Source organism: Eretmochelys imbricata, chromosome 1, assembly GCF_965152235.1.
Source record: "Eretmochelys imbricata isolate rEreImb1 chromosome 1, rEreImb1.hap1, whole genome shotgun sequence".
Lineage (NCBI taxonomy): Eukaryota > Metazoa > Chordata > Testudines > Cheloniidae > Eretmochelys > Eretmochelys imbricata.
The window spans coordinates 306,232,968-306,259,973 of record NC_135572.1 but is presented as its reverse complement, the minus strand read 5'-3'; the positions used below and the strand labels follow the sequence as shown (position 1 = coordinate 306,259,973).

The following is a 27,006-nucleotide window of genomic DNA, read 5'->3' as shown; positions in this document are numbered from 1 at the left end:
AGGGAAGGGGGGGTCTCTGCACTCTGCCCCCGCCCCAAGCGCTGACTCCGCAGCTCCCATTGTCTGGGAACTGCGGCCAATGGGAGCTGTGGGGGCAGTGCCTATGGGCAGCAGTGCGCGGAGACCCTCTCGGCCCCCCCGCTTAAAAGCTGCTGCCAGAGGCATGTGCTGGTCGCTTTTGGGAGCTGTCAGAGGTAAGCGCCAGCCCCCTGACCCCCTACTGCACCCCAATCCCCTGCCCCAACCCAGAGCCCGTACCTCACACCCAAACGCCATCCCAACCCCTACCCAAACTCCCTCCCAGAGCCTGCACGCTCTCGTGCACCCAAACTCTCTCAGGGAACTGATGGGCAAGATCCCCTGGGAGAATAACATGAGGGGGAAAGGAGTCCAGGAGAGCTGGCTTTATTTTAGAGAATCCTTATTGAGGTTACAGGGACAAACCATCCCGATGTGTAGAAAGAATAGTAAATATGGCAGGCGACCAGCTTGGCTTAACAGTGAAATCCTTGCTGATCTTAAACACAAAAAAGAAGCTTACAAGAAGTGGAAGATTGGACAAATGACCAGGGATGAGTATAAAAATATTGCTCGGGCATGCAGGAGTGAAATAAGGAAGGCCAAATCACATCTGGAGTTGCAGCTAGCAAGAGATGTTAAGAGTAACAAGAAGGGTTTCTTCAGATATGTTGGCAACAAGAAGAAAGTCAAGGAAAGTGTGGGCCCCTTACCGAATGAGGGAGGCAACCTAGTGACAGAGGATGTGGAAAAAGCTAATGTACTCAATACTTGTTTTGCCTCTGTCTTCACGAACAAGGTCAGCTCCCAGACTACTGCACTGGGCAGCACAGCATGGGGAGGAGGTGACCAGCCCTCTGTGGAGAAAGAAGTGGTTCGGGACTATTTAGAAAAACTGGACGAGCACAAGTCCATGGGGCCGGATGCGTTGCCAAGAGTGCTAAAGGAGTTGGCGGATGTGATTGCACAGCCATTGTCCATTATCTTTGAAAATTCTTGGCGATCTGGAGAAGTCCCGGACGACTGGAAAAAGGCTAATGTAGTGCCCATCTTTAAAAAAGGGAAGGAGGATTCTGGGAACTACAGGCCAGTCAGCCTCACCTCAGTCCCCGGAAAAATCATGGAGCAGGTCCTCAAGGAATCAATTCTGAAGCACTTAGATGAGAGGAAAGTGATCAGGAACAGTCAGCATGGATTCATCAAGGGCAAGTCAAGCCTGACTAATCTAATTGCCTTCTATGATGAGATAACTGGTTCTGTGGATGAAGGGAAAGCAGTGGATGTATTGTATCTTGACTTTAGCAAAGCTTTTGACACTGTATCCCACAGTATTCTTGTCAGCAAGTTAAAGAAGTATGGGCTGGATGAATGCACTATAAGGTGGGTAGAAAGTTGTCTAGATTGTTGGGCTCAACGGGTAGTGATCAATGGCTCCATGTCTAGTTGGCAGCCAGTATCAAGCGGAGTGCCCCAAGGGTCGGTCCTGGGGCCGGTTTTGTTCAATATCTTCATTAATGATCTAGAGGATGGTGTGGATTGCACCCTCAGCAAGTTTGCAGACGACACTAAACTGGGAGGAGTGGTAGATACGCTGGAGGGTATGGATAGGATACAGAGGGACCTAGACAAATTGGAGGATTGGGCCAAAAGAAATCTGATGAGGTTCAACAAGGACAAGTGCAGAGTCCTGCACTTAGGACGGAAGAATCTCATGCACCGCTACAGACTAGGGACCGAATGGCTCGGCAGCAGGTCTGCAGAAAAGGACCTAGGGGTTACAGTGGACGAGAAGCTAGATATGAGTCAACAGTGTGCCCTTGTTGCCAAGAAGGCCAATGGCATTTTGGGATGTATAAGTAGGGGCATTGCCAGCAGATGGAGGGACGTGATCGTTCCCCTCTATTCGACATTGGTGAGGCCTCATCTGGAGTACTGGATCCAGTTTTGGGCCCCACACTACAAGAAGGATGATTGGAGAGAGTCCAGCGGAGGGCAACAAAAATGATTAGGGGACTGGAACACATGACTTATGAGGAGAGGCTGAGGGACCTGGGATTGGTTAGTCTACAGAAGAGAAGAATAAGGGGAGATTTGATAGCTGCTTTCAACTACCTGAAAGGTGGTTCCAAAGAGGATGGATCTAGACTATTCTCAGTGGTAGCGGATGACAGGACAAGGAGTAATGGTCTCAAGCTGCAGTGGGGGAAATTTAGGTTGGATATTAGGAAAAAACATTTTCACTAGGAGGGTGGTGAAACACTGGAATGCATTACCTAGGGAAGTGGTGGAATCTCCTTCCTTAGAAGTTTTTAAGGTCAGGCTTGACAAAGCTCTGGCTGGGATGATTTAATTGTGGATCAGTCCTGCTTTGAGCACGGGGTTGGACTAGATGACTTCCTGAGGTCCCTTCCAACCCTGATATTCTATGATTCTATGATTCTCCCAGAGCTTGACCCTTCACCCTCTCCTGCACTCCAACCCTCTGCCCTAGCCTGGTGCAAGTGAGGGAGGGTGGGGGAGAGCAAGCAACAGAGGGAGGGGGGAAGGGAGTGACCAGGAGGCGGGGCCTCAGAGAAGGAGTGGGGCAGGGGCGTGCTATCGGGGAAGGGGTGGGGCAAGGATCTTTGGGTTTGCGCAATTAGACAGCTGGCACCCCCTACCCTAGTAGGCTCACCTCAGTCGTAGGCTACTGCCAATCATCAGCTAGCCCCCACGCCCTGAGGCAGACTGCAGTATAAGCCACTCATCACAGGCAAGGCTGAGTTTGGACCTGCTGCCTCTGTCTAACCTTGGGCTGTCCCCTGCAACCCCAGTACCTGTTGGGCCTAATACTGGGTCACAGCCTGGGACTTTCCTGGATGGAACTCCCCTGCTCCTCAGGCCCTTCCCCAGCCCTGCTCCAATCTAGATCCCTGCAGTCAAATCCCTCCCTCTCAGAAGCTAGAGAGAGTCTCTTGAGCTTCAGCCCAGCAGCCCCTTTATCGGGCCAGCTGAGTCTGTTTGGGGCGTGGCCACAGCTAAGGCTGCCTCCCAATCAGCCCAGCCTAAGGCTCCCAGCCCGGCCCTCTCCAGGGGCTGGCTTTTAACCCTTTTGGGCCGGGAGCGGGTGACCACCCCACTACAGTGGGCCTGTTTGTGAGACTCTGCAAATGGAGTGTAAAGGGAAAAGAGGAGGACGCCCAAGAGTGAGCCACAAAGGGAAGAGAGTAGAGAAGAGTCCACTGAAAGAAACATTGAGGAACAAGGCATTTTTGATAAGTTTAGACAGGAAGGGAGAAAGGAAATGAGGAAGAAACTGAAGAGGCAGGAGGGTTTCTTGACAATAAGGAGCAGATGAGAGCATGTTTGCATTTTAAAGAGAGCAAGCCAAAAGTGAATGACTAAAAAGGAGAGAGATTTGGTAGGCTCGAATAGATAAGGTAAAGGGATGGTGGGTGGAAAGTAGGTGAAAAGCCTACTTGGTGACAGGGGAGAAGTAGGATGGGGAGTAAGAGAGATTGTGATAGATTTTATCAATCTTCTCCTGGAAGCTGCCATTAAGATCCTGCATGGAGAGGGAGGAGGAAGTGAATGGTCAAGGGGGGAATTGATGATGGCAAAAAGTAATGTGGATTGTGGGGATGGTAGTGGGGAAATAATGCAGTTTGGGAAGAAATATGGCAGAAGTGAAGGGGGAAGAGTATGAATGTGTAGTGGTGATGGAGATGACCCATGTATATTTTAATGATTTATTAGCATACACCAAATATTTCTGGTAATTCAAAACTAATGCTGCACATGAATGTGTTAAAACAACTGCTGAGGACTTTAAAGTAGGTTAAAACAAAAAAAACAATTGCTATAGCAGTTCATTTCAAAATCTCATCAAAACACTGTCAGTGGGAAGCCTGCAGTTACTTTGATGAGCAGAAGTGGACAAGAGTCAATGCAGCCGTTTCACAGGCGGAGATCATCTCCAGCAGTGGAGTAACATTTATTTTTCAGGTAAATCAGTGCTTAGAATCATGGCTGGCTCTAGGCTTTTCGCCGCTCCAAGCAAAAAAAAGTTGGTTGCCCCCCAGCCTGGGCTCTCCTTCTTCCCCCTGCTGCCCCAGCCCTGGGCTCTCCCACTCCCCACCCACACCCCCTGCCGCCACAGCTCTGGATCCCCCCCTCGACTCCGCCTGCTCCCCCCTCGCCTCCAGCCGGTCCGGCGCTGGCAGGGTCGGGGTAAGCGGTGGGGCTCCTGGGGCGTGCCTCAACCCAGGGTCCCTTCAGCCAGGGCTCCTGCCTCCAGAACCGGCCGGGAATCAGGAGGCCAGAGCTGGGGGGACCGCCCCGGCAGGGGGCTGAGGAGCTGGGGCAGGGCAGCCCCAGAAGGAGCGGCCAGCAGGGAGCGGAGCCCCGGAGAGCGGGACATGGGCCCCAAACAGCAGCGCCCCAGGCAGCGGTCCCCTCTATCGACCCAGTGCAGCTGCTGCTCCTGGGCGCCGTGCCCCGGCTGTGGTGCTGAGGGGCAGCCACCCTGCGGCACTTGCAGGCGGCTCCGTGAGCCCCATGGGGTGGCCCCCAGCCCAAGTGTCCCGCGCTCCATATGTCGGAGCCCGCCAGATGGCTTGGCCGCAGCCAGCACCATGAACTACAGTAGCCCCAGGGCACCCCCCGTGCTGCTGCTGCTGGACCCGAGTCCCGGGGCCAGCTTTGGCCACCCGCTGCAGCTCTTCCACCTGGACTTCGGTGTCAGCTTGGGGGCTGGGACAGCGTCTACCTGGGTGAGCACCTGCAGGGCTGGCCCCCAAACAATAAAAATAAAAATGGCCCGAATGCTGCCCGTGCAAATGTGCCGCCCCAAGCACCTGCTTGCTTTGCTGGTGCCAAGAGCTGGCCCTGCTTGGAATCCAGTATGGCAAATAGAAGTTGATGAAAAAGCCATAGCTAATTTCAGTGCTTCACAAACTGATCCATCTCTGACAGACAATCATAAAGAAGGTTTCAGAGTAGCAGCCGTGTTAGTCTGTATTCGCAAAAGGAAACGGAGTACTTGTGGCACCTTAGAGACTAACAAATTCATAAAGAAGGTTCACCTTTCAGAGTGCACTTTAAGTGGTTCAAGGCAAATGAGAGCTGCAAATCACTCAGTCAGGAGTGAGGTGATGATTGGCCGCCCAGCTGTCACAAATATTTCATACCTATCGTCAGCAATATTTGAGTCCCCATCTTCACCCCATATCTGGGCTTTCTCCAAGCCCCCATAACATTTCAAAATTGGCTAACTTCCTGTACAGATTCACCTCTCCCCACTGCAAAGTTTGTGATTTCAAGCTTTTCTTTTTCATCAAGTTGACCCCAAGTATAAGCGGGGGAATAGTCCTGCTATTGTGGGGAACTTTCCTGGCTTCTGCAGTACCCCAGTGAAGTGGACTAGGAAAAGGATCTGAATCCTCACTCCCACTTCCTTTACCCAGTGGCCTCCCTGCCCTTGAGGACTTCCCTTCCACGCTCCTGTCTGGCAGAGTCCTCATAACCCCAACAAGGCTGCGCCCAGGATTCCCCAACCCTGCTGTGGTCACCTAGGACAGGGGCTAGGGTGTCCCCACTCCAGGGTACTCTCTCTGCACTGGGCACTTTTCTGACCCACTGACCATTACATACAAGTTAAAGCAAATGCAAGTTATTTAATCACAATTAATTTTAAAAAGAATAAGGAAAAATGGGAAAGGTTAAAGGAAACATCAACCCGCTCTGTGGCAGGAAACATCACAAACAGTGTCTCTGGAATGTCAGGGCAGTTCACAGTCAGCTCCTTGTAAGTCCCAGGCCTCCTTCTCAGGCCCTGGCTGTGCTGTAGGTTGGACGCTTGCTCTGGTGGTGGCCACGCTCTCAGGCTCTAAGTGGTAAGACCCTTCTTCCCAGCATCGCCCCTGCCCTGCCGGGGTTATGATCCAAGCCTGGCCTGCAGAGCCCCTTGGCTGAGGCGTCTCCCTGTGCTGGGCCTGCTGCTCACCGCACCCAGCTCTGGACTGCTCCAGCCCCAGCTCCACCATTCTGTCTCTGCACTGCTGCTGCTCTGCCTCCAGCTCCCTGGGCTGCTTCTTTGGCCCCTCTGGCTCTGGTTGCTGCAGCTCTCCTCCCAGGGCAAGTCTGCTCTGCAGGCTGCTTCTGTGACTCTGCTCCCAGCACTGACCTGCTTCATGGGCTGCTTTTCTGGCCCCTCTGGCTCTGGTTGCCGCAGCCCTGTTACCAGGGCAAGTCTGCTCTCTCTGGGCTGTGCCTCCGGCTTTGGGGCTGCAGCTCTGCTCTCTGGACAGGATCTGCTCTCTTTGGGCTGCTTTTCTGGTCTCTCTGGATCTGGCACAGCTCTGCTCCCCAGCTTAGCTTGGGCCCCTGCTTTCTCCTTAGCTCGGCCCCCACTCTGTCTGACCCAGGCAAACCCAGCTCACACGGAGGACGGGACCTCCCTGGCCTCCTGACTCCCTGATTAGCCTGCCCGCCCTGTCATTCCGGCTGACATGGAGCATTGGCCTCTCCCCATTGTTCCTGGGGACTGTCAGTCTCAGGGTCCTGGTTTCCCATAGACCCTTCCCCCTTTTTAGTACTGGGAGCTAGCAACTAAAACACCCCCCACTGAATGTTAGTAAGGGGGCAAGAGTCCCCTTACACAAGCAAGAAAGTCAGTGACTGGTGGCCTTCCCTAAGTCTGATAAATTTGGGCGTAGTGGATTAGGCTTCCATTTCAGTAATGGCTTAGTTTTTACTCTGTTTCCTAATAAAGCATATGCCAAAACCTAATGGCCATTTTTTTATTTTTTACTGTGCTTCATGAACCCTCAGTTCTATTTGGCTCAAAGGAGAATCTGTGGAACCAAAAATCGTGTGACATGCCATACTAATTCCTTTTTAATGAAAACACTCAAAATAGCATATGCTCTCAGATATTCTATTGCAATACAAGGCAAATACGCAACTTTGGTTCAGATCTGGCCCAGAGAGTCAGTACTGACTGTAAAAAGAAAAGGAGTACTTGTGGCACCTTAGAGACTAACCAGTTTATTTGAGCATGAGCTTTCGTGAGCTACAGCTCACTTCATCAGATACATACCGTGGAAACTGCAGCAGACTTTATATATACACAGAGAATATGAAACAATACCTCCTCCCACCCCACTGTCCTGCTGGTAATAGCTTATCTAAAGTAATCGTCAGGTTAGGCCATTTCCAGCACAAATCCAGGTTTTCTCACCCTCCACCCCCCCACACAAATTCACTCTCCTGCTGGTGATAGCCCATCCAAAGTGACAACTCTTTACACAATGTGCATGATAATGAAGTTAGGCCATTTCCTGCACAAATCCAGGTTCTCTCACTCCCTCACCCCCCTCCAAAAACCCACCCCCATACACACACAGACTCACTCTCCTGCTGGTAATAGCTCGTCCAAACTGACCACTCTCCAAGTTTAAATCCAAGTTAAACCAGAACATCTGGGGGGGGGGGGAGGAAAAAACAAGAGGAAATAGGCTACCTTGCATAATGACTTAGCCACTCCCAGTCTCTATTTAAGCCTAAATTAATAGTATCCAGTTTGCAAATGAATTCCAATTCAGCAGTTTCTCGCTGGAGTCTGGATTTGAAGTTTTTTTGTTTTAAGATAGCGACCTTCATGTCTGTGATTGCGTGACCAGAGAGATTGAAGTGTTCTCCGACTGGTTTATGAATGTTATAATTCTTGACATCTGATTTGTGTCCATTTATTCTTTTACGTAGAGACTGTCCAGTTTGACCAATGTACATGGCAGAGGGGCATTGCTGGCACATGATGGCATAAATCACATTGGTGGATGTGCAGGTGAACGAGCCTCTGATAGTGTGGCTGATGTTATTAGGCCCTGTGATGGTGTCCCCTGAATAGATATGTGGGCACAATTGGCAACGGGCTTTGTTGCAAGGATAAGTTCCTGGGTTAGTGGTTCTGTTGTGTGGTATGTGGTTGTTGGTGAGTATTTGCTTCAGGTTGCGGGGCTGTCTGTAGGCAAGGACTGGCCTGTCTCCCAAGATTTGTGAGAGTGTTGGGTCATCCTTTAGGATAGGTTGTAGATCCTTAATAATGCGTTGGAGGGGTTTTAGTTGGGGGCTGAAGGTGACGGCTAGTGGCGTTCTGTTATTTTCTTTGTTAGGCCTGTCCTGTAGTAGGTAACTTCTGGGAACTCTTCTGGCTCTATCAATCTGTTTCTTTACTTCCGCAGGTGGGTATTGTAGTTGTAAGAAAGCTTGACAGAGATCTTGTAGGTGTTTGTCTCTGTCTGAGGGGTTGGAGCAAATGCGGTTGTATCGCAGAGCTTGGCTGTAGACGATGGATCGTGTGGTGTGGTCAGGGTGAAAGCTGGAGGCATGCAGGTAGGAATAGCGGTCAGTAGGTTTCCGGTATAGGGTGGTGTTTATGTGACCATTGTTTATTAGCACTGTAGTGTCCAGGAAGTGGATCTCTTGTGTGGACTGGACCAGGCTGAGGTTGATGGTGGGATGGAAATTGTTGAAATCATGGTGGAATTCCTCAAGGGCTTCTTTTCCATGGGTCCAGATGATGAAGATGTCATCAATATAGCGCAAGTAGAGTAGGGGCTTTAGGGGACGAGAGCTGAGGAAGCGTTGTTCTAAATCAGCCATAAAAATGTTGGCATACTGTGGGGCCATGCGGGTACCCATAGCAGTGCCGCTGATCTGAAGGTATACATTGTCCCCAAATGTGAAATAGTTATGGGTAAGGACAAAGTCACAAAGTTCAGCCACCAGGTTAGCCGTGACATTATCGGGGATAGTGTTCCTGACGGCTTGTAGACCATCTTTGTGTGGAATGTTGGTGTAGAGGGCTTCTACATCCATAGTGGCCAGGATGGTGTTATCAGGAAGATCACCGATGGATTGAAGTTTCCTCAGGAAGTCAGTGGTGTCTGGAAGGTAGCTGGGAGTGCTGGTAGCGTAGGGCCTGAGGAGGGAGTCTACATAGCCAGACAATCCTGCTGTCAGGGTGCCAATGCCTGAAATGATGGGGCGCCCAGGAGTTCCAGGTTTATGGATCTTGGGTAGTAGATAGAATATCCCAGGTCGGGGTTCCAGGGGTGTGTCTGTGCGGATTTGATCTTGTGCTTTTTCAGGAAGTTTCTTGAGCATATGCTGTAGTTGCTTTTGGTAACTCTCAGTGGGATCATAGGGTAATGGCTTGTAGAAACTCGTGTTGGAGAGCTGCCGAGCAGCCTCTTGTTCATATTCCAACCTATTCATGATGACAACAGCACCTCCTTTGTCAGCCTTTTTGATTATGATGTCAGAGTTGTTTCTGAGGCTGTGGATGGCATTGCGTTCCGCATGGCTGAGGTTATGGGGCAAGTGATGCTGCTTTTCCACAATTACTTTCCACAAAGTACTGACTGTAACCTTTTGCCATTCTAATGGCTGTTTGGCCTGTGCAAGATGATTTTACAGTCTTAAGCGTTTTTGAAAACTTCGCCCTAAGTCCCTAAGTGTCACTGAAAGTCAATAGGTCCAAAGTCAGTTTTGGAAGTGAGGCTGAGGTTCCTATGTACCTTGGGTGCTTGTGAAAATTTGAACTTAAGTCTTCTAATGGACATGATGCATGTGTGTAAATATAATTACAAACTATTACAAAATATTTATTGACGTCTTTGTTGGCAGTCTCAGAAGAGAAGCAAAGGACTAAAGTGACTCTTTCATTGATAAGCAGAGTAGATCATTGTGGAGAAATGTATACTGTCCTGTGCCTATGCTGCATCTGTTCTTTAGAAAAGTAAAACTGGAGTTCTGATGCTGATACTTTTCATATGCACTAAATTCACTTTTAACTTTTAAACTAGAAAAAGAAAAAAATCCACCCCAACTGTGTGATATACCATAGTTAATCAGTGATCTCACTGGTAGCTGGGCATAGATAATTGCAGTTTTCCTACCTTCTTTAATCTAGTAGTATACTATTTGTCTGCCCGAAGACAATCTAGTCACTTTGTACAGAAGAAGGTGCGACTACTTTTTAATGGGTGTTCTTTCTGTCCAAGTGGTAAAGTGTTCTTGGGAACCAATATCCATCTAACCCCTCAGGGTATGTCTACACTACAGCTGGGAGCATACCTCCCAGCCTGGATAGAGAGATGTGTGCCAACTCCACTTGAATTAGCACACTAAAAATAGCAGTGTAGACTTTGTGGCATTGGCTAGCCACCCACGCCCAAACCCAGGGGGTTGGGCAATCTTTTACTCAGGCAGCTGGCTGATATCGTCACCTATGCTGCAATATTCACACTGCTTGAGCTAACGCGTCTATCTACTAGGCTAGGAGGCACACTCCTAGCTGCAGTGTAGACATACCCTCATTGGCCTATGCTGATATGTTATTCATGAAGTTGATGGCAACTTTCTAGCAGTGTTATGATGTGCCAGGTCCATGATCTTTATGGTCACGGACACAATGCTACAATAGTCAATGAGGCCCCACTGTGAAGTGCAGCATGCCCCATTCTTATTATGAGAGGAGTGAAATACAGATCTTAAATTATATATCTCTTGGAGTTTTTCCAAGGCAAGAGCTTCAAAGACACATGTTGTGAACTGGGGAGTTGAATTGACATTATTTAAACTTTTTTTCCATACCATATGGTACTCACAGTTGCTAAAGTGAGGGGGGGGGGAATACACTTGCCTCTTAAAATAAAAAGTGGGTGAATGTACATATGTCCATTTATGGCCTCCACCATGTTCCTGCTTTGTCTGACAAGAGCACTTTGTGCAGCACCGATGGTACTAGTGAATAAATAATCATGATGTGCTGCATGACCATAATGCTCGGAAACATGAAAGTGCATTGTTTATCTTCCTGTGAGCCTTGCAGAGTATGTTTCTGGCTCTTTTCCAAACTGTCTTGGTACAGGCCATGAGCCTCTCTAATGCTGGTAAGTCATATTCTCCTTCTAGTGCTTGCTCATATCAATTCCATTTAGGTGTGCGTGCGTTGCGTGCACAGCCGTTGGAAAGATTTTCCCCTAGCAGCATCCATCGGGTCGGCTGTGGAGCCCCCTGGAGTGGTGCCTCCATGGCGCTTGTCAGGGTTCCCTCCCCACTCTGAACTCTAGAGTACAGATGTGGGGACCCGCATGAAGGACCCCCTAAAAGCTTATCTCTACCAGCTTAGGTTAAAAACTTCCCCAAGGCACGAATTCTTCCTTGTCCTTGGAACAGTATCGCTGCCACCCCCAAGTGAGTGACAAAGATTTAGGAAAAGGACCACTTGGAGTTCCTGTTTCCCCAAAATATCCCCCAAACCCATTCACCCCCTTTCCTGGGGAGGCTTGAGAGTAAACAAGGTGAGCACAGACCAGCCCCTTGGGTTTTTAGGACACTAAAAACCAATCAGGTTCTTAAAAGCAGAACTTTATTATAAAGAAAAAGTAAAAGAAGCACCTCTGTAAAATCAGGATGGAAGGTAATTTTACAGGGTAATCAGATTCAAAACACAGAGGATTCCTCTCTAGGCAAAACTTTAAAGTTACAAAAAAAAAAAAAAACAGGAATAAAACCTCCCTCTTAGCCTAGGGAAAATTCACAATCTAAAACAAAAGGTAATCTAACGGATTTCCTTCCTATTACTTACAATTTGTAATCTTAGATGCTTAGTTCAGGTATGGCTTTAGGAGATGTATTTTCCCTGCCCTGGTTCCTCGCTGTCCCGGAGAGAACCCAAAGAAACACAAAACAAAAATCTTCCCCACAGATTTGAAAATATCTTCTCCCCTTATTGGTCCTTTTGGTCAGGTACCAACCAGGCTATCTGAGCTTCTTAACCCTTTACAGGTAAAGGAGGGATTTTATGCTACCCGTAGCTGTATGTTTATGACAGTGCTCAATATATGACCCAGCGCCCCCTCAGTTCCTTCTTACCGCCTGTGATGGTCTTTGGAACCGTGGTGTCTTGCTCTGCAAGTTCTCCACGTTTTCCCTAGTGTTGTAGTTAGTCGTTGTTTGCTTTTCTTGATAGTTCTTTGTTTTTGTTGTAGATAGTGGTAGTTGGGTTGGGGGGTTTACCCTCCACCCCAGCTGGTTTCTTCGGTGTGCTCATGCCCAAGTCCCCGGGATTCAAGCCTTGCACATCCTGCTCTAAGTGGGAGTTACAGGTGTTTGAGAAGCTCAGCACCTCTCAGATTTTGGCTGTTAGGAGATCACATTGAAAGGTTACCTATCCGTATACTTAAAGCATTTTTCTTAAGTTTGGGGGGTCAGATTAAGGACTGTATCCTTCAAAGTGCTGAGCAGCACACATGTGTCTTGATCCAGCAAAGCCCTTAATCATAAGCTTAACTTTAAACGCATGAGTAAGGCCCATGGATTTGGGACTACTTACATGCTTAAAGGTAAATGTGTTTAAGTCTCTTGTTGGATCAAGGACAAAGTGCTAAGTGCTTCACAGGATAGAGCCCTAAAAGAACTCAACCAAGTCAGCTTACGGTCATTGTTTTTAATAAATAGTGGTAGCTTCCTTCCTTGCCCAAGTATACATTCTAAAATGTACTATTTAAATATTTTCTTGGGAAACTCTCCTCCCCCACCAGAAATATTTTCCCAGTAAGGAGAATACTGTATCATGCAAAGTTTGCTCATTATAAAACTGTTGTATATTCATCCTTGACAGTGTGTTTTGATTTTACCTCCAAAATGCACGATTTTGTCCATTTTAAACACACTCAAGGAAAGATTTCCCAGCGTTTCAGCTTTACAGTTTTAAAAAAATGTTGTTGTTTATGTACAAATATACAGAATTTCTGCTTCTTGAAAACCATTTAATCTCCTGCCACTTTATTCTGAAGCTCTTCCAGGTGAGTGGAAGTTTATTCATTCACTCCAGGATCTGCTTTCTTTAGCACTGACCCCAATGAACACCTAGCGAGTCCTTATCCTGAAAACACTTACGCACATGCTTAACCTTTGTACCGTGAATAGATCTATTGAAATGAATGGGATTATTCACAGTAGTAGAATTAAGCGAGCGTATAATGTTTGCATGATCAGGGCCTAAGGATCTATGCAGTGTAGTGTCTGAACAGATGGTCCTCGCAGGGCCTGTGTGTATATAACCCCATATGTTTTATTGAACAGATTGCCAACTGTTCACTACATTTCAGTAATATCCATCACCTTTTCCTCCTTTAGTCTGTGCTTATGGTAGTTTACATACTAACATTCTGTTTGATATATGCATACTGTTCTCTCTGATTAATGCCCCTTGTGATAATGCCTGATCTGGGACCCATTTCAAGAACCTGAGTGTGCTAGATGTTGACTAGCTGTTTCTCTTCTTAAAATTCAATTATGACTCCGTTTTTTGTGTTTTGATTTAAGAATGTGATAAGATTTAAAAACATGTTGGAATAGAGAGAATAGAGCGACAAATAGAAACCTACTAAAAGTCACCAGTTAAAACAAAATCTGCATTCATTTGGGTGAGGTGGTCTAATCTTAAATGCTGATTTCCTTGTAACCGTAACCATCAAATCTGTCATCCTAATCACCAGATTCTAATATCCAGTGTGTTGGATGATTCATTGAAAAATCCATTGCAGGTGCAAGTTCAGGAAAGGATTTTCTAAGATCCATATAAGTTGTTAATTTTTTCCCTGACATCTAATATGGGCTCTTACTGTAAATTTCAAAAAAGATGTAAAATGTTACCAATGAGGTTCACAGTAATAATAGTAATTAATAAATAGTTGAGTGAAATAATCTAGGTTTAGGAGTAAACATGACTAACTACATAGGAATTTCATATTGTAGATTTCAAAAATGTGAGTTCCGTAAACTGACATAACATGGAACCAGCCTTCCATGATGGATTGAAGGCTGGTTCCATGTTATGTCAGTTTATGGAACTGTAGCTTCTGCATGATAATAAAGTAGCCTAGGTCTTCTATATGTCATCTTGTACAGAAAAAAGAAAAAAAAACACTCTTATATGAAATACAGGGAATGAATACATGTCTTAAATCACATGCTCTCATAATGGGATTTCTCAAAAAATATGAGAATAAATATTAACTCATAACAAGTCCTGGGCAAATCTTTTTGCCAGTAAAGTTATGAACAGGGCTTGTTATGAGTTAATATTTATTCTCATGATTTTTGTGAAATTCCAGTATGAGATTATTAGATTTGAGGAATCTCATCACTTCCTGCATTGTTTTTTCTTCTGTGCAAGTGGACTCACAGAAGAACTAACATGATGGATGACATATCACTGAATGAGAGACACTTGAGGAAATCATTATAAATAGATATGAAACCCATGATGAATAAAAGTCTCAAGCAGGATTGACAATTATATTCTCAATTTTAGGGACATAAAACACAACTAGTAAAACTCCTGTAAAGTGGTTTCTGATATCTTGTGCCTTACTATGTATCAAACTGAATAATTGGTTGATTGTCTCACATGCAAGAATGAGTATAGTGAAGAGACAGGCATTAGCTGTATAAGTAATTTATACATATAAATTGGACCCCAAGCATTTCTATAAAAAACCTTCCAGATGAGATTTAAATGATCTCCCCACATATCTGTCATAAGTCCAAGATAGTCGTTACTGAATATAAGAAAATAAACATATTTGAATCTCACGGATGGTTACATGATAAATATTAAATCTAAAACAATTTCTAATTAATATTAGATGAATCTCCTAATTAACACATTGCATCTTTTCTGGTTTTTCCTTTTTTTCTCTAAGTTTCTTTCAACTGTTATGCAGTTCTTGAATTAAAACTGCTAGTATGCCTGTGTGTGTGTGTGCCTTTTATATACTGCATGTGTGAGTTGTTTGACCAGGAGTAACTGGAATCAGTGAGCAATATTCCAAAATTTGAAGGAATTCACTGGATATTTCTTAAGCTGTACTTGAACTGGATCCTCTGTCTTAATACCAGATATACTAAGGCACTGTATGCCCAGTTCTGATCTCTCTCTGATGTAACTTCAGAAGTCATTGGAGCTACCCCACAAAAACTTATGTCAACAATTCAGGTTATCTAACAGCCAGCATTTTTGGTTAGTGTATCTCTTTATCACAAGTGAAACCCTGGCTTTGGTCCACTTTACCACTCCCCACACTGCAAGGAGCTGGAAATAGTGCAGAGATCTTGCAATTAAGTCTTGTTAAGGAACAAACATGACATGACACCCTGATACAACCTGTATAGCAGAGCAAGAAATATTGTTGATGAACTGCAAATGAAGTTCCATCCAGGTCTCCAAGCTTAGGGAAATGTTCACACAGGGTCAGTTCAGGAGCGTCCTTTTCCTGAGGGAAAAGGGAGGAGTTTGGGAGATAGGGGATGCAAGGTTGGGGAAGCATAGGCTAGTTTGGCATTAGGGAGATTTGTAAAGTGAGGTGCATATGAAGAAAAGCTTTTTTTTAAATGAAAACTTAATTAGATAGGAAAACTTTGGTGTTGGAATTATTATTAATATTTGGAATTCTTAATATGGGAGACTACCAAACACTAATTTAACGATATATTCCTTTATTAAGCCCAAAAGCCAAATGGTATTTTATACAAATGGTCTATACATGCCTATCAGCTTGACAAAAAGTTATTACCTCGAATACAGTAATAAAATATGTATAAGCATGTGATCAGTTTACTTACAAACAGGTCAGAGCTAGGGAAAACCATCTCGTCCAGGCGTACTCCAGCATGATTTATACCCATCAACAAACAAACGATAGGATAGCCAATTACTACTTTAGCTAACAACCAATTTGAGATAGGTTCACCCTTATTTCCAGTCTTACTCCAGGTAAGATTTATAACCTCCCTTTCTCCCCACGGCCTATCCTCCTTCCTCCTGACCAGTAGCTTTTTTGGTTGCACCTGGGTTCATATAGGCCTTACTTTTTAGATAACACTGGTATGTGGAGTGGAAAGGTCCATGTTGGCTTCTTCTAAGGCAGATTCTCTTTGTCTCATTTAATGCCATCTGCAGTCATCCCTATCGATCGGAGGCCTACTTTTTATAAACTTCCCCTTATCTCATTAGATATTCTTTGGACCAAACATCCTTTCTGCTTCATTCCTTCTCGCCATATAACTTGTGGTTTTCAAGGCCTTCCTTCTACTTGCTAGTCAGGGCCTTTCTTTACAACACACATTTCCTTAACCCAACTTAAGCTAACTCTAATTCTTTAATTTCATGCTTATTCTAAATTCCAAAAATGTGGAGGGGGACCCTAAATCCATTGAATGTATAGGAATTTAGTGAAAATGGATTTTCAGTGTCCACGTATCTAGCTGCTTTCTTTGTCCTTCTGATTGTTCCTTTCTCTGATGTTTGTGTCTCACCAAAGCTATTTCTCCTTGTCTCACTTATATGAAAAAAAACTTGCTGAGTGTATTCTTACTTGATGCTACACAGCCTGTCTCTTCAGTTGCATGCGGACCAACTCAGTAGGTTCAGTCAATCACTAAATACTGCTTTATAAACAGACTTAGATGGTACATTGGTTACACAGAGGGACAACAATTTCTCACCCCAATGCTTTTCTAATTAAAGCTATCCCTCCCATGATTTATCACTTGTGGGCCCAAATGCAGGACCTGTACTGACAGAAATTAATCCATAGAATCATTATATCAAATGAATGGCCTGTTGGAAAGATTCACTGATAAATCATCTGAAAGGAAATGATGTCCCCAAGTGTGGCGCTGAAATGACGATGTGGTAGATTTCTACCCCATGTCCATGGAGAAAGATGTTTAAATTGGTAACAGCACCCACCGAAAGATTTTTGCTTAGAGCTCTCTGGGGCTGAGGAAATGCATACACATGGGGCCATGGCTCTGCCTCATCCCTGTTCCTCTCTGCACCCTTTGGGATGTCCGAAACCCTAGGGAGCAAATGATGTGGGGAGGAGTCCAAGCACTCCAGGGAGTGCAGAGACTGCAGTTGTGCCCTTCTGCTGCATAGGAATGGACGAATCCTCTCTCTGGGGCAGGGCCTGTTGTCTTTGTTGCATGACTATACAATGGGACCCTGATTCTTGATTGGGTTTCCTAGGCACTGCTGTAATACAAATTAAAGCAATCATCATAACTGGATTTCACAGCAGTAGTAGAAATGGGCCTCCACTGCTCTCTTCCTTGTGGATCGGCATCAAATTAGGAGAGGTAGAAAATATGCTTCCCATAGCCTCTTTGTTATGCAGTTGCCAGTGGAGGTGGTGGGAATACCTCAGTATCAGTCTCCCACATTTGTAGTCACTGCCAAAGATTGGATGCAAGCCACTAGCCACCCATTCTGGGAGCACAGCTGGAGGCATCTGGGTGAGATTTTACTTTCAGTTGCAGAAATGTAAATCCAAAATCTGTGATTTGGATTCTGCATTTACAACAGCATAGCAGGGAGCAGAATCTTTCCTTCTGTCTATCTAACATAATTTTATCATTATCTATCTAACCTTGCTGGGTTTTATGCTGCATTCATCACCCTAGGTTGAGATACCATAGAGTGCTACTAGCCCTGATTATACATTAAAAGGGACAATTAAAGGGTTTTATGTTTCAAGGCTGTTGGCATAAATCAGGGTCAAACATCTGTAAAAAAACAGCTGCAGTATCCAAAATCTGTGTGACTACCAATGAGACAAAGGAAAACTTCAGATTAGAATTTAAAGGCTATTTTTTTAAAAATTTCCCTGTGGGAAAACAGTCTCCTCAGTACATCCCACTATGAAATATAAAAATGATGAGGCTAGTATTTTACGGTATACGTCCAGCTTCCCCCACTCTGCCCCCTCGTGCACACAGGGACGTGCACATAAGATACACACCATATAGGCTGGTATAATTATAAATCATAGCTTTACTGCATGGCATTATCCTTAATCGGTGAATAAAATTGATTTTCAAAACTAAATTACATACATGTAAGGATTAATTTAGCTGAAGATAAAATAAATTGGCTTGGCTGAAAGTGATTGGGATGGATGGTGATGCAGCAGAGACTAAATCTTTGCTGTCCCCTTGAAGACAGAAATTATTTACACATCTCCTTGTCTACTGAAATAGATTTTGGGAACAAGGTTATATATATAGTCTGGTTAGTATAATTGCCTACTAACTAAACAGTATGTAAATATTTTCATTGTTAAAATCTTCATTATTGCATATGGAGAACAGAATGAATGATCATGCAAAGCCAGTCTTTTGCTGCCTTTTTTTTTTTTTTTTTACTACTCTATTTTGCACTAAGAAATAGTGAAGAGAATATCATTAGGCTCAACATGGATGAGGGCAAGTAGGGATCCAAAAAAGTGACACCAAACTTTAGAAAAAGAGATGTGAATAAAATGGGGAAGTTAGTCATAAAGCCCCAAATCAGAAGTAAAATCCTGACCATTGGAAAAACTTAAACTTAAAAAACTTAAAAAAAATATTAGAGTCTCAGAAGACTTCTGTGCCATTGAACATACAGAAAGCCAGTAGAAAACTAATATGGCTAAATGGCAAAGTTTGAGAGGTTATTTGAGCCAAACAAATCTTTTTTCAAATTTTGGAAATCTTAACCTAGTGAAGCAAACAAGTATGAGTACAAAATACAGCTGGCAGTAATAAGCAAGAGGGAAATTGCAAGGCCAAAATGGATTTCCAAGATCAAATTACTAACGGTGTAAAAACAAACAAGTAGAGCTGCTTTAAGTATATCTGAAGCAGGAAGTCTGCAAAAGAATCTGTGGATCAGCTGAATCATCAGGGATTAAAGGGAGCAGTTAATGAGGACAAGACATTGCTGAGAAGCACTAAGTTCTGCTGAATGCCATGTAAGGGTATGCATTTTGGAGGAGGATGGAAAAAGCCTTCCACTCCATTTGTCACATGCAACCTGTGTAAAGGCTAGGCAAAATTGCAATCCTTGCATCTGACCCTGTCACAATATGTAAACTTTATCTAACAGCAAACCTTTCTGGATGAACAATAGTATAAAGTATGCTATTGAGGAGTAATTATTGTAAACATCTTTAATAAAGGTAAAAACTAAAAAAAAAAATAAAAAAATCTGATGTCAGGGATTGCTCCCTTCCTCCGCCCTTGTGGGTGCATGGTGCTTCAATTTGCCAGAGAGGTGTAGGGTTATGGTCCTGCTCTCCTCTGCATCAGCCTGTAGAGCAAGACCAGTGCAGTGGTGAGTGAAAGCAGCCCCCTGTAAGGCCGTGTCAGCATGTGCTCATGCGCTTTAGTGTTTCCCCTAGGGTGGTCTGGTTATGCACTGCCCCATACTCTGGGCTGTGCTTAACAGGCACAGTGTAGCCATACACATTAAGAATAAGTAAAAACAAAGTTTCAGAGTTCCCAGGAGGATGAGTTCTGTTATTAAAATAACATATTTTAGGTGAAATGACAAAGCCTGGCACTGTTGGTATTTCTTTTGAACAATATGAAAGTTTTTTCCTGTAATGCAGGTTTTCAGCTACTGTCTTTTGAAATTCAGATTGTGAGTAGGTTTGTGGTGACCAGTATATACAATATGAAATGAGGTATGAAAATAGATGTTGATTCCATGGCTGTCTGCACATTTTTTCTTGTGAAAAAGACAAAGATTCTAACATACATCAATATAGGCTGATAACAGAACAAGGAGTAATGGTCTCAAGTTGCAGTGGGGGAGGTTTAGGTTGGATATTAGGAAAAACTTTTTCACTAGGAGGGTGGTGAAACACTGGAATGTGTTACCTAGGGAGGTGGTGGAATCTCCTTCCTTAGATATTTTTAAGGTCCGGCTTGACAAAGCCCTGGCTGGGATGATTTAGTTGGGGATTGGTCCTGCTTTGAGCAGGGGGTTGGACTAGATGACCTCCTGAGGTCCCTTCCAACCCTGATATTCTATGATTCTGTGATTCTATGATTCCAGGCCATTTTCACTTGGGTAACTGCAAGCTATTGGTGCTTAATAATATATAATAATAATAATCAGGAACTCCTTTACTGTCAATGTCACTGGGACCTAATGGCTGTATGTCACTGGTTCACATGCAGCTTAGATATGGACTGAGCAAAATTCACTGCCATGTGATGTCAATTTATTGGCTTGCAATGTATGAAACGATTTGGTCTCAGATGAGTTCTTTGCTGACAGATGTCCAGATTGTTGAAGTTGTTGGAGTTACTCTGCGGGCTTGTCTACACGTACAGAACTTCAGCGGCACAGCTTCCCCGATGCAGCTGCACTGCTTTAGCGCTTAGTGAAGACGCTACCTATGCTGATAGGAGAGCTTCTCTCGCTGGTGTAGGTACTCCAACTCCCCGAGAGGCAGTAGCTATGTTGACGAGAGAAGCCATCCCATTGACATAGCGTTGTCTGTACCAAGAGTTTGGTTGGTATAGCTGAATGGCTCAGGGTGAGGACCTGAGTCTGTAGTGTAGACCAGCCTCAGCTTATGCTGGAGTAAATGAAAGCAAAGCTGGCACCAGCCTGAAGCTCCAATACTAACAGTAACAATGTTTAATTGGTGTGTTTTTGAATGAAGAACTGTAAACTTATCAACTCTGAAAACTTAGCATATTTTAAAATCTCTTTAAAAATGCAGGACTTAGATTTGACTTTCCTGTTCTACAACTTTCACAAGTTAACCTCACAATTTTTAAGTAGATAAAACAAAAATGCCACTGGGGTGCTGTTTCATCAGGTAAGCTTAGACACCCAGTGTTTCCCTGACTTATGCCTAGGGCCCTACCAAATTCATGGCTATGAAAAACATGTCACAGGCCATGAAATCTGGTCTTTTGTGTGCTTTTACCCTACACTTCTCAGATTTCATGGGGGGAGACCAGTGTTTCTCAAATTGGGGGTCCTGACCCAAAAGGGAGTTGCAGGGCGGTGGCAAGATTATTTTATGGGGGTCACAGTATTGCCACCCTTACTTCTGCATTGCCTTCAGAGCTGGGCGGCTACTCGTGCCCACCAGGGGGCCTTGGACCTCTGTTTGAGAACTGCTGATACAGTGTTTTCAGTAACCATGTAAATGACAATGTGTGTGTATGTGGAAAGTATTTTAAACAGAAGTGGAGGAACGTGATGTCCTGCCGCTTTAAATGATTAGGTTCTCTGAGCTCAGTGCAGAGTTTTACTTTCATTTTAGTTTCTATTTTGTGGCCAGAACAAGGCGATAGCTGTCTTTCTATCAGTTTTCCCTATGTCTATTTCCTTCTCTGCTGGGTCTAAATATAACAGCTCTTTAACACTTTCCCAGTAAGTGGCCCCTGCCCTCTGGAACTAGAGAGCTCTGTGTTCTAGTTCTGCTCACTTCAAAGTGCAATCCTGGATTGGGTTTGGATCTTCTGTCTTAAAGACTCACCCCCTCCTGGTTTGACAAGCCTCACACGTGTACCAGGTTGGGCTGATTGTGCCCACAGAAGTTCGTTAACCCCTTCCTGACTGGTGTAGCAATCTGCCCCACTACGCAATCCTACTGAATTCATTGACGTTTCAGGATGTAATTTATTGCACAGGATGTAAATCAAGTTGGAATTTGTCTGCTTTGTCTGTTAATGATTATAACAAATTCAAGACTAGCATAAGTAAATGAAAGTCTGTATAATTACAGCAGGGATGAATTTGGCCCTGAATCTTTAAATGTGGAAACAGCAAATGTAATTAATGAAAGCAGGAATTCTGTAACTAAACAAATACTGAGGTAAAAAATCTGCTCCTGGCATAAGAGACTGATGGCAAGAAAAAATGGAAATAAAAATTGAAAAGCAGATCTATATAGGGGACACAGTTAAACTTTTTAGTTTTTTTACCTTTTATTTGAAGTTATCATCTTTGCTAGTGGTAGTCCTGATTATAAAGATAGGGAATACCAGTTAATCCTTTTAAAATATTACTTGCAGATTTAGAAAAGGTTAGAGAGAATTTTGAACTTTACCTACCACATTATGGCCATCATTAGAAAGTAACCAGTTAGTCACACACATCACATTGTGGTATCTGAGATGCCACAGCTGTGGACTATAATTGCATCTGTCTGTGGGGCATATCCTTTTCTGTTCCAGAGTTCTGTTTAGTGTGGGGAGTGGACCGTGCAGGGGCATGCCTCAGACAGCAGGTTCCAGCTCTCGTATTTTGAGGGCCTGCTCTACACCCCTCAGAGCTGTTGCCAGGCAACTCTGTTACACCACTGATTTGTGGTCTTCAGCCTGTGGAGGATTGGTGCAGTGGAGTGGTGCTCTTCCACACCCCTGACAAATGGCCCCTACATAGGGAGGTGCAATTGTAGAGGTTCAAGGTCCAACTGCACCTAGGTGCACCACCAAGGTGCTGCATAGATACGAGGAGGATGACAATTTAAGACAGGGGAATTCTCTGCTGCTGATTTGTGGCTGGATTATGGCCCCTTAACACTAGCTGAATAATGCAAAGGGGCATAACTACTCCTGAGAATGTGTTAATTTGTGTACAGATAGAGGATCATTCTCTGATGGTACACAGCATTAACTGTTCACACTAGCAGAGAGTTTGATCCATTGTATGGCTATAGCTTATAAGAGACTTGAAATTTCTGGAGGTTTGAAATGGTAGTATCAATACATTATAAATTATCTACTATTTTAGCTGAGTGGAAACTTCAGCAAGGTTAACAGTTACTTGAATGTTTAGTTTATTTTTGTACAACATATTAATACAGAGTAGAAAAAGCCACATTTAATCTGAAATAAATATACAGAATTAGTATGTACTGATTAAGTCTTTTGATTATGCCCTGGACTTTTTTTCCATTTACCTTCGACAAAACTTCATGACATGAATTGAAAATGACTGCTTTGGGTAGTTTCTGATTATTATTTGGGAACATTGTTTTGGCCTTTCAAAATCACCTCTCTTTTTCTGAATGTGTTTGATATGTTTTTGTTGTGTAATTGTATAGACTTTGTATTGTGCAATTGTATAGATAATAAAGGTGTATTAATCTAATTTTAAAGTTGATCCACAAATAGTATTAAGAAAAATATATCAAGTCATAATTTCAAATGTGCCTAAGTTACTAAAGCACACACATCCCTGTGAGTTCTCAATGGGGCTCCTCAGACATGTCAGCGCTTTTTGAATATCCTACCCCTCAACTTTAGAATTTGGCAGAGTGCCCCAGATAGGAAGAATGAAATCATATAGCTTACTAAAATTTGAAATATAATTTACTTGAAATGTATCTTTTTTTTAATAGAAATATCAAACTCGCCCAATGGGCAATCACGTGATGCCATAGCATGCTGTATGCTAGCAGTGTCACAACCTGTCATGTATGTTCCCTGGAACATTCCAATAAACTGTTAAATGAGGAACCTTGAAAATCTCTGTATGACATATTTACCTGACCTCTCCATAGACTCTCCCTCCAATGGAGGTCCTCAATGGATGATATCGCCCACATTACTCTATGCAAGTGGAGAGCTGGCTGAGTTCTGCATCTTTGGGTGACTTGTGAAAGAGAAATAATATGTACATATCTAAAGTGAATTACATGATGAATAGCTTTGTTATCTTTTTTATTTAGAATATTTAGTATGTAATTTTAAACTTAATGCATCTCTCATAATACTATTTGCAAGTCTTTTAAATGGAAACTCCTTCACTGCTAAATATGTTTATTTTGCATCGAGGAATATCATGAAGAGCAAAGCATGGGATGTGAGTGAAGCCAAATTGTATGTAAATTTTTTGATATGAGAAGTACAGTATTTATTCTTTTATTCTTGGGTCAAATGTGGTATAGATCTCTCGGATGCAACATTTTGGTTATATTTGAAATTCTCTTTGTCTCTTTAGGAAATGGATTCTTAAAGTAAAAATGCATTTATTCATTTAGAGATTTAGTATTTTATTGAATATTACATAAATGATTCAGTTTAGTAGGGAAGAATAGTCTTTATTAAACTATTAGCTTTTTCTCAGCCTTGAGTTAACATCCTAAACACATACATGTAATCTTCCTCACTCATCCCTCTTTCCTTTCCCTCAGACAGTAGGTCTTGTTCACTAACTCTCTAATACATCATTCTTTCCACCTCTCCTACATCTAACTGGCAAAAAAATGAGACTTGTAATTCATTATCAGTGCAGCTCCCTTGGTAGCTGTAGTGTAGACAGGGCTCAAGCATTTTTTTCCAGTTGTTTCATATAAGTCTGATCAGAGTTCAGAGTAGGATTAAATGGAGCCCTGCTTCCATCTGTGCTACCTTTTCTGGAGCTGCACCAGTGAGGAATTCCAAGTTGTATTTTTAACCAGTATAGACAAGACCTCTCTACCTTCTCATCCCTGAGTTCTCCACTGTGCCCATCTCTTCCTTCATTCCTCCTAGACACACAGTCCCTTATGTGATCTTTCTTCTCACTTCCCCAATCAACTATGTCTTGATCTCAAAATATAGACAAACATTTGCAGTTTGAGCTCTGGGGGCTTCCAGAAGCGGTGGGAGGGATCCTGCAGCTCCCGACCGTCTCATCTGAAGTATGACTTTCTAGTCCCTCACAATCCTCCAGTCCCACTGCAGCCTCATCATACTGGAGTACTCATGCTGTTTGCATATCTCTGGTTCACACTCAGCTTGTAATGGAGAATTAAATATTCACATTATTTACCTCTCTTGATTTGTATCCTGCTCATCTGATCTTCCTAACCCAGTCAACTGGAGCTGAATTCAAAATGTATGCTAACAGAGTCGGCATTATATAGCATATTTGGAAGGTGTTCAAAACAGTCACTTGCTATGGTATAATAATGAGTGCAGGTGAAATCACGAAATATGAAATGGCGTATTTTGTAAGTAAGTTGTAACATCATCTGAATCCCAAGATAGAAACAGTTAATCTGCCACTGTATACTACATGGTTGAATGTTTGTTGGTGGAGGTGATTGTTTACAGAAGTGCCCAGAAGCTTCACTCAACTTTGCAACCCAATTACTATAGGCCCTATACACACACTTCGTTCCTACCCAAAAGAGCTTACAGTTCAGAGGTGAAGCATTTGGGGGTGGGGGGTGACCCCACGTGCCTCCCCTTCCCCCCCGATTTCTGCCAGGCTTTGCCAGCAGTGCTCCCATCCCTGCATGGCAGCTCTTGGGGCTGGCCGATGGGGGAAGGCAGCAGCAAAATAGTTGGGAGCTGCAGGGAGAGCCACTGCTTTTGCTGCTGCCTCTCCCCACTGAGCTAACCTCTCGGGTTTGCAAATAGGGCCGCTGAGCATAAGAGGGCGTGTGCTGGGGGGGGAACCTTTAAATTGTGCCTCCCACTATCAGTAGATACCTGTTGTCTGTGTTACAGTATAAGATATATTTATGTGGTTTAATAATACATGAATTTTAAATAGTGGTATGCTGTAAAAGTAAAGAGAGGAATTCATTTTTCAGCTGCTCTCGCCATCTTTCCGGTTCTCCTCTGCTTCTGTGACAATTCTCTCTCCTCCTTACCTGGATGTTGTTATAAATGAATTTGCATGACCACGCTGCAGCATGTAGTACCTCTTTGGACCTGCTCCCAGTTGAGGCAATGGAAATTTGAGTAGAATAGGATCAAGCTCTTTATCAGTATCTCGGATATTTTTCTAATAAAAATATTGGCCCAAAAATGTGGGAATTAGGAATAACAAAAATATCATCTGTGTATTATTGGACTTTTTGTTGTTTTATAGAAACATATAATTTTTATCAACCTATGGAATGAATGAAATAGCTGATACTAATTTATTAGCTGATATTTTAGTCACATTCAGTTTTCTCATTTAGTAGAGAAGCTGCAGCAACTCCATGCTCTGGAGCAAGAACTTTGTTCGGCTGGGAAGTGGCCCTGGTATCTGGCTTGCAGCTTTTGCTGTACCCATGAAAATTTAGCTACATTTAGCCAATTATAACACTTTGAAAAATATCAGTTCACATTCTCTCATTAGAGACTTATTAGAGTTTGTCAGTTAAAATCTCTTAACATTCCACCTGCACTGAGCATGCTCTCCACCAGAACATATAAATGCGCATACTGCAGACTATGGAATGCACATACGCCCTGTGCGTGCTACATCCTAGGGCTGCAGGGGCTAGACAGGAATGCCCTGCAATTGCTCTTCCCGGCAGCTGGGGACCACTGCGTCATCAGTCACCAGAACTAAGAGCCCCTGCTGGTGCCCTGGCAATGTGGAGAAGGAGGGAGAAAGCAGCCTGACTTGAATGCAGGGAGCGAGGAGGGGAAGAGAGAGCAAGGTGAAGAGGTCAGGAGCTCAGGAGGAGGACGGGCATGGGGGATGAAGCTATTTAAAAATGTGAATTGCTCAGAGAACCTTAATTCTGGAATTTCCTAACATGTGAATCTTGACTTTTCAGTGCAAGCATGAATGTAACCTATTCCCATCACATCAACTTTAACTTTCGTTTAACAGCTTTTTGGGGATTTAATTGAATATACAATGATAAATTTACCTTTGCCTGCAGCATCTTACATCAAAGTGGCAACATCATTTTTCTTTTCCAAGGGGCCTGAATAAAAGGAGAGCAATTTGATTTGGAGAGGAAGGCTCAGCTTCATTCTCTTTCATGTTAGTCTTTTATCTGTACAGTAAAGATTCATTCCATACATATGAAAACTTGGTGTTCTGTAGATCATAGGAAAAGGGACTATTCAGCTTTAGGTCACTCGTTTGTATTTGTCCCAGCTCACATGTCCTCACTATCAGTGCTGGCAGTATGTTGGCCTATGTCAGATGAGTTGGTCTCAAATGCATTCCTAGTCGACAGATCTCCAAATGACAAATACCTCCATCAGACCTGGCACTAATTGTCACCCTAGTTGGTAATGTCAGCAGAGAGGGTAAGAAATGAATGGAAATGGAATCTAAATTACCTTCTCCTTCACCCCAGGGCAAGAATGACCCAAAGAAGAGTAGTGAAGGGAAGCCAGCACTGATGTCCATGATGT

At 43.7% G+C, this 27,006-nt stretch overlaps 1 protein-coding gene across 1 annotated transcript in view; it reads left to right on the top strand.

Moving 5' to 3' along the window:
- CNTN1 (contactin 1) overlaps nt 1-27,006 on the top strand; it is a 200,243-nt gene that overhangs the window by 5,591 nt on the left and 167,646 nt on the right.